This window comes from Gopherus evgoodei, chromosome 6 (assembly GCF_007399415.2).
Source record: "Gopherus evgoodei ecotype Sinaloan lineage chromosome 6, rGopEvg1_v1.p, whole genome shotgun sequence".
In the NCBI taxonomy this organism is placed as follows: Eukaryota; Metazoa; Chordata; order Testudines; family Testudinidae; genus Gopherus; species Gopherus evgoodei.
Window position 1 is genome coordinate 97,764,405 of NC_044327.1, and position 6,592 is coordinate 97,770,996.

Genomic DNA, 6,592 nt, shown 5'->3' on the forward strand with positions numbered 1-6,592 from the left:
CTTTGTACTGTCTTGCGGGAGGTTTGGTGGGTCAGTTCTTAGCCCAGTGCTGGGCTGAGTGTGCTACAGGAGCAGCACTCGCTATTCACTGAGGACTGAGTTAAGGAACTGAACTAAAAAGCTTCCCATCAAGTGGAGGAAGGATAGCTGGGATGCAGTACTTCCAAGGAAAAAGTTCATACCAAATGGAGGAGCAGGATTCAAACAACAAGGGAAAAAGTGTAACGCAACTGGATGAAAATTATTTAGCCTGTGTATTGTATGTCACTAACAGAATTAGTGCACATTTCAGAATTACATTTGTAAAAAATTGCATACTATTCCATATACCAGTCCAGTGAAAGGGGCATGGAGAGACTCAAGGAAATCCTAGTAATTCAGAAGTGTTAATATAAAAATACTAAGTTTACAATTGCCAGGAATGGTGAAATCCAAAATTTGGCCTCCCTTAAAGTTGTTATGAAGCTGTACTAGTTGGGGGCAGGGAGATTCCCAAAAGCTTCACTTAATCTTAGTTCAAGGGACCAGCCAGACCCAGTAAGTGTAGGGGAATATAACAAATTGAAATTGGCTTCTTAAAGATGAAACTTTCATTTAATTACCACTTGTTAGTTCTTTTCCTCCCAAAGCATAGGGAACCTTGGTAACTTAATGAAAATAAGCTTTATTACAAGACAAAAGCAAAATGAATAAACTATTTGTATCTTTGGGCAACGTTTTTGTAACATGTTATGTGTATATACAGATGCTACATATTGTATATCATATTTGTACTTCACATTTTCAAAATTTAGTAAAAAGGTGTTTTTTTGGTCTTGAGAGGAATGTTCATTAAATCCTGTGTTTTTTAAACCACTCTCCTTAGTGATCATCTGATTTGTGCATTACTTCAGAGCCCACCATCAAAAGGAGAAATAAATAACATACTAATCAGTTCTTCCTGAGCTGTGTAGTGATCATGGAAAATGTTGGTACTTAAAGAAGCAGGCCCGGGGTAATTTTTGTGTTCCATACCCAGTGGGAGGTAGAGAGATCCAAATCTGTCCAATGGAAGAAGACAAATACGGTAAAGAGAGTTTTCATTTTCCAGCCAGGGTTCCAAACTGACAGTCATTAATTATGTCTCCTGTGTGTGGCACTGCCTTTCTCTTCAAAATGAAATGCTACGTGCTTCCCATTCCCCCACTTTCTGCGCACTCAGGGAATCTCTGCCTGGCTTCATTCTGTGTAGTATTGCAGTGTACCGATCCTTTCCCAGCCTGAGAACCTCTTGGCTGTTGATGCACCCTCCTGGCTTTAGTTCCAAGCTGAAGGGAGAGGAGTTTGAGGGAAGGTGGGGCCAGTTTGTATTCACTGACACCAGGCAAAAGTCCTGGCCATCTCCCAGCAGCCGAAAATCTTAAATCATACTGGCAGTGCCCCATAGCATATGGCTAGTTCCCAAGTTATTAAACACTTGGGCACTATACAGAATCTTAATTGTCATTACATACATTCTGGACAAATTCTATTGCGGGTAATTGTTTAGATTTCCCCTAAAGATTCAGTTTTGACATTTACTTCCTTCCCTAAAATATTACAGGAGATTTTATTGTTTTTTTTAAATTGCTACTCCATTCTTCAATAGTTACAGTAGTTCATTGATACATTACGTGGTTAGGATTCTTCTGGGTGAAATATGCCATATAAATGTAACAGGACTGTTGCAGTAATTTCTTTCCCTTAATGTTATGACAGAAGACACCAAATACTAAACAAAGATAGAACTGAATGCGGTGTAGCAGGATTTGAAACAGTGCCAGGTATAGGCTACACTAAATTGTAGAAGCTGTAGAACAGTCCCAGTTCTTTCTTCTGTGTGCTATTCAAGCCTAAGACCTTAAATGAGTTCTGGTCTGATTCTTTTTACCATATCCATCTCCATGGTATCTGAGCATCTTTATGAAATACTGCCTGATAATCTGAAAGAAATTTGGAAGCTCAGAACAACTTAGAAGAGGGAAATTCTACTGCTTCTGAAAGCAAGTAGTTCCATAGAAAAGGAAGTAGTTTACTGAGGGCACTTCTGCTACAGCAGTGGGTACAGGGATAATGCTTAGAGCAGGAGGGAAGAGGTTAATTCTCTGCAGGGAAGGTCAGACCAGGAATCTACTCTGGCCAGAGAAGTTGCTTTGCCTTCCAGTAAAATAGGAAGTTTTCCACCAGGACTTGGCAGGACAAGTACTGTAACATGAAAAGGAAATGATTTACTCAGAATCCTCTCTTTCGCTCTTCCATTTTCCTTCCATTCTAAAGAGGGAATTGAGTCAGGCCTACTGAAGAGCCAGGCAACCCTTGGAAACAGCCTGCTTCATCTCTGCGTGAAGCCTGAACTCTGTCCAATGAGACTCTTAGGTATGATGTATGATTTTGTGTTTCTGTTTGGTTATGAGGATTGAAAGGAGTCTGCTAGTGGTTTAGTAGTGGACCCTTCCGAATGACTCAAGACAGAGGAAAACAGGGTTCTTTTTCCTTATAGCCAGGGCTGAGGTTCAAGGGGCCAGCCAGCATTGTCATCTGTGATTTGAAGCCATCAATATTGTCAACTCCAAGCGTTCAAAAATGATGTGTTAAACCCCTCAAAATCCATGAAACTGTAATAAATGCAAGAGTCTTTTGTGTCATCTTGTTCTGAGCTGTTGGGGTTCATGTTTTCAAGCTTTTCTATGCAGTCATGAGGACTAAGCTATCTTCATTTAATTGAAAGTTAAGATTTTCATCCCACTCATCTCCAGCAATCTTCAGTAATCACTTTACTCCAGCAACTGGGGCTTTGAGAAGCAACAAATATCGCAAAACTGATCAGGAAATTGTTAGATCTGGCAACACTGGGCCAGAGACCCTTAGAGTGATAGTTATAATTTTCCTTTGTGGTATTTTTCCTTTTTTTTTTTTCCCTTAATCCAGTGCTACAGTCCTTCTGCCTTGCACATGTATGCTAGAACTATCATACCATTTGAGAAAGGGCCTCAGTTTTACCTGTGTCTCATTTTTGTAATGTAAGAACCCTAAAGGCTCCCAGTGTAAATCGCTACGGATCAGTACAGTGTAAGTTCTTCAGTGCAGTCTTAGAATGTGTCTCCAATATTTGATGTGCTAGGACCCTGATCAAGGCCTCCTGACATTACTGTAATACAAATAATACAAGTTACACCTTTTGTGGCATGCTAGCTGAACTACTCAATGTGCATTTAGCTTTCTCCAGCTAGAAGATATTCTTGAAGACAGTATATTGTTTCAAAGGGTAGCAGATTCCTTCCTGTATTTCTGCTATTCCATATTTCCCACCCTCTATCAAAACATAACGTAAGTAACTCTTAAAATACAAATTTAAGATTAATTTTACGTAATGTACTTCATTGCTCTGAGTAAATATTTAATGGTAAGTTATGGAAAGGGCTTGCGTGGCTTGTTTTGTTTTATGTGCTTATATGTAAGAACTGAGGGGTTTTTGTATAGAAAAACAGGAGAGAATTGGGATTCTCCATTTTTAATTATTATTAGAAAGTCTAGTCTTACCTGCCTGTGAAAAACTGTGGTGGCTAGAACACTAGTGCAAATACAACATCACAAGAGTAAAGAAACAAAACTGAGCAATTTTTAGGGAACCTGTTTTTCTTAACTGCTATTTAACTCCAATGACAAATGAACATTGTGGAAGAGGTTATTTAAAATTTAACATTGTCATCATGTAAGCCAAAATAAAACCCAAACTCGAGTTGAATTCCATGTCCCTTTCCTGTGGGCTGGTGTTATTAATAAACAGAAGATCCCCAGCGTTGTGTATTAAGGTTTTTGTAAGAGCCCTGTCCTGCTTTCTGCAAGCTGGGAAGGGAAGATGACAACCTTCCTAGCTATCCCCTAGAGGGCTCCTCAAAGTTTCTCATGATTGACTTCCTTTAGGGTCTTTCCTCAACCCTCATCTTGTTAAGATTGTATCAAGGAATAACCTTGGCTCTGTCTCCAGCACATCATGTTTGGTTAGCTGACCCTCCCATTAAAGGCCATATCAGGCATCCTAAGCCATGGTGATGTACCTCAGAGCATCTGTTACACGCCTTCAATTGAAGTCTGATTGCTCTCACATTGCAGGCATTCTTGGGAGTTTCAGAGCTTGCACCAAAACCAAGAAAGATGAGTCTTTAGAAATATTAAATGTAAAGTAAAAATAGACTATTTTTAAAAAATAAAACTTTTTGGACCTTACATAATAAAGAAGCCAAAAATGCTAGGCCTTATTTTTAAAATATTTCTTGCTTGCTCTTTTTTTTTAAAAGAAACTTAAAGAGGAGGAAAAGAAACTGATCTGAAATTAAAAAAAAAACAAAACCAGCTATCAGTGCTGAGGAAGATCCTCTAGCTCTGTGCCGTTGGCAGTTCATAGCTCCTGCCATTTCCCTGGATCTGTGAGGGAGGAGCACAGTGTTTTTTCTGCTCCTTTAACACTACAGAGAGTTTAGTAACTTTTCCCACAGAAAGAGAAACTTGCTGTAGGAAAGATTGGAGTCACTAATTTAAAAATTGGTCTGCTCTGTTGCAAACTACATTAACGTGCAAGCAAGAACAGGTAATTCAGCTGGCAGGAACACAAAAATTGCACATTTCTATTTTTTGACAGACAACATTGCGATACAAAAATTACACCTTTCTACTTTTCCTCCAGGCTTTGTGTTCACTAGGCAGACGGCCATGCAAACTAATGAGTGCTTTCAGTTCCCATTGACTTCAAAAGGTACTCAACACAGCAGGATTGAATGTACCTGTAGTAATGCAGGGCTTGAGCTTCACTGGCATTGTGAGGAAATTGTAAGCAAACGTGAACACATCCTTTTAGCAAAATTAGTGAAAATTCTAGACAAAATAAGGCGAGGAGAGAAGTGAGTTTGTGTGCTGGGTTTTTTCATTTAGTGGAGACTAACAATGGTACGACCGTCCTGACAGCCATAAAACTTCAGTTGTATACACAGTTTTAAAGCTGATTATTAATCCTCTGTTTGTATTTCATCAGGGCCTCTGAAGACACAGTTTTTGACCACCACAAACTTGATTTAGGTTGCCAAACGCATAATCCTTGGTCTGTAAGAATTTGTAATCTGTCAGATGCCATTTTAAGAAGAAAAAAAAGGGGGGCTGTTAAATGTAGAAAACTAACCCTCTAGCTAAGATAAAATGTCATTAATTCTCTGTGAGCCTGATCCAAAGCCCACTGAAGTCCATGACTAATGGACTTTGACTCAGGCCCTATTACAGTGGACCCTCAGAGTTACGAACACCTCAGGAATGGAGGTTCCTTATAACTCTTGACATGTTCATAATTCTGAATAAAACATTGTGGTGGTTCTTTCAAAGGTTTGCAGCTGAATATTTACTTAATACAGCTTTGAAACGTTTTCTGTGCGGAAGAAAAATGGTGCTTTCCCTTTTTTTTAGTAGTTTAACACAGTACTGTACTGTAGACACCTTTTTTGTTGTTGCTGCCGCTGCCTGATTGTGTACTTCTGGTTCCAAATGAGGGGTGTGGTTGACTGGTCAGTTTGTAACTCTGAGGTTCTACTATAGTGTAAATCTGAATAGTCATGTTGCATGTGCTGCCATAAAAAATTAATCTACAATATGTACTGCCTGTAGCAGTAAGTTGTTCTGACCATCTGTCCACTTACTCTTCTCTATGGATGCTCTAGCAAGGATGTAGAGTGAATTCAGCTACTGGAAGAGTGCAAGTTGATTTTCCTTAAAGTTACATCAGATGGTGTCTGGCAGGAACATTGCAAAGAGGGTCTCCAAAGCAGTGGGGAGGGAATGTCTTGTGTTCCCCAACAAGTAATTAGCATTGCTAATCCCACACCAGTCTGCTACAGTGCCTGTAAAATATCAATTTATTAATGCTTGCTAGCATTAGGAGATTCTATTCCCCTTTTGTATACATTTGCACTTTAAACAAAATTATAATCATGTCTATTTGATTATGCCTCTCTCCCCAATCTTTTGCATGTCACTTGCCAGTTTAAATAGTAAAGGGTCTAGTAGAGAGAATGTGTGTGTTTGTACAGCTCCTGGCACAACAGAGTCCTGATACTGATTAAGACCTCTGGGTGTTACTGTAATAAATAAAAACAATGTTTTTATGACAGTCTGCATTAACTTATGCAACAAGTCATGGGGGGAGGAGGGGAGGCCTTTTTCCTTAGAAAGTAATCATCCTGTCCAGCTGCAGACTCCCAAGCCTAATAGATTGGCTTTGTTGGAGAGGAAATGAGTACAATGCAGTGCTCTCTTCACCTTTGATCTTTAGCTCACACTGTAAGAAATACTGACAAAGCACTTCTGCTAAACAATACCCTGGGCAACTTCCAGCAAACACTAAGAAAATCAGCCAAAATATCACTGTATATTAGTGTTAGTATACAAAAACTTAGGACTTAGTTAAGATTTTGTGTGTGTTATCAGTGGAGTCTCCCTAACAGACAAATGTTTTACTTCTAGAGACTAAATCGTCCATCAGAAAACCCCAGTGTAACCTAAAAAAATCTGTTTGCAGGTATGGAAATGAATA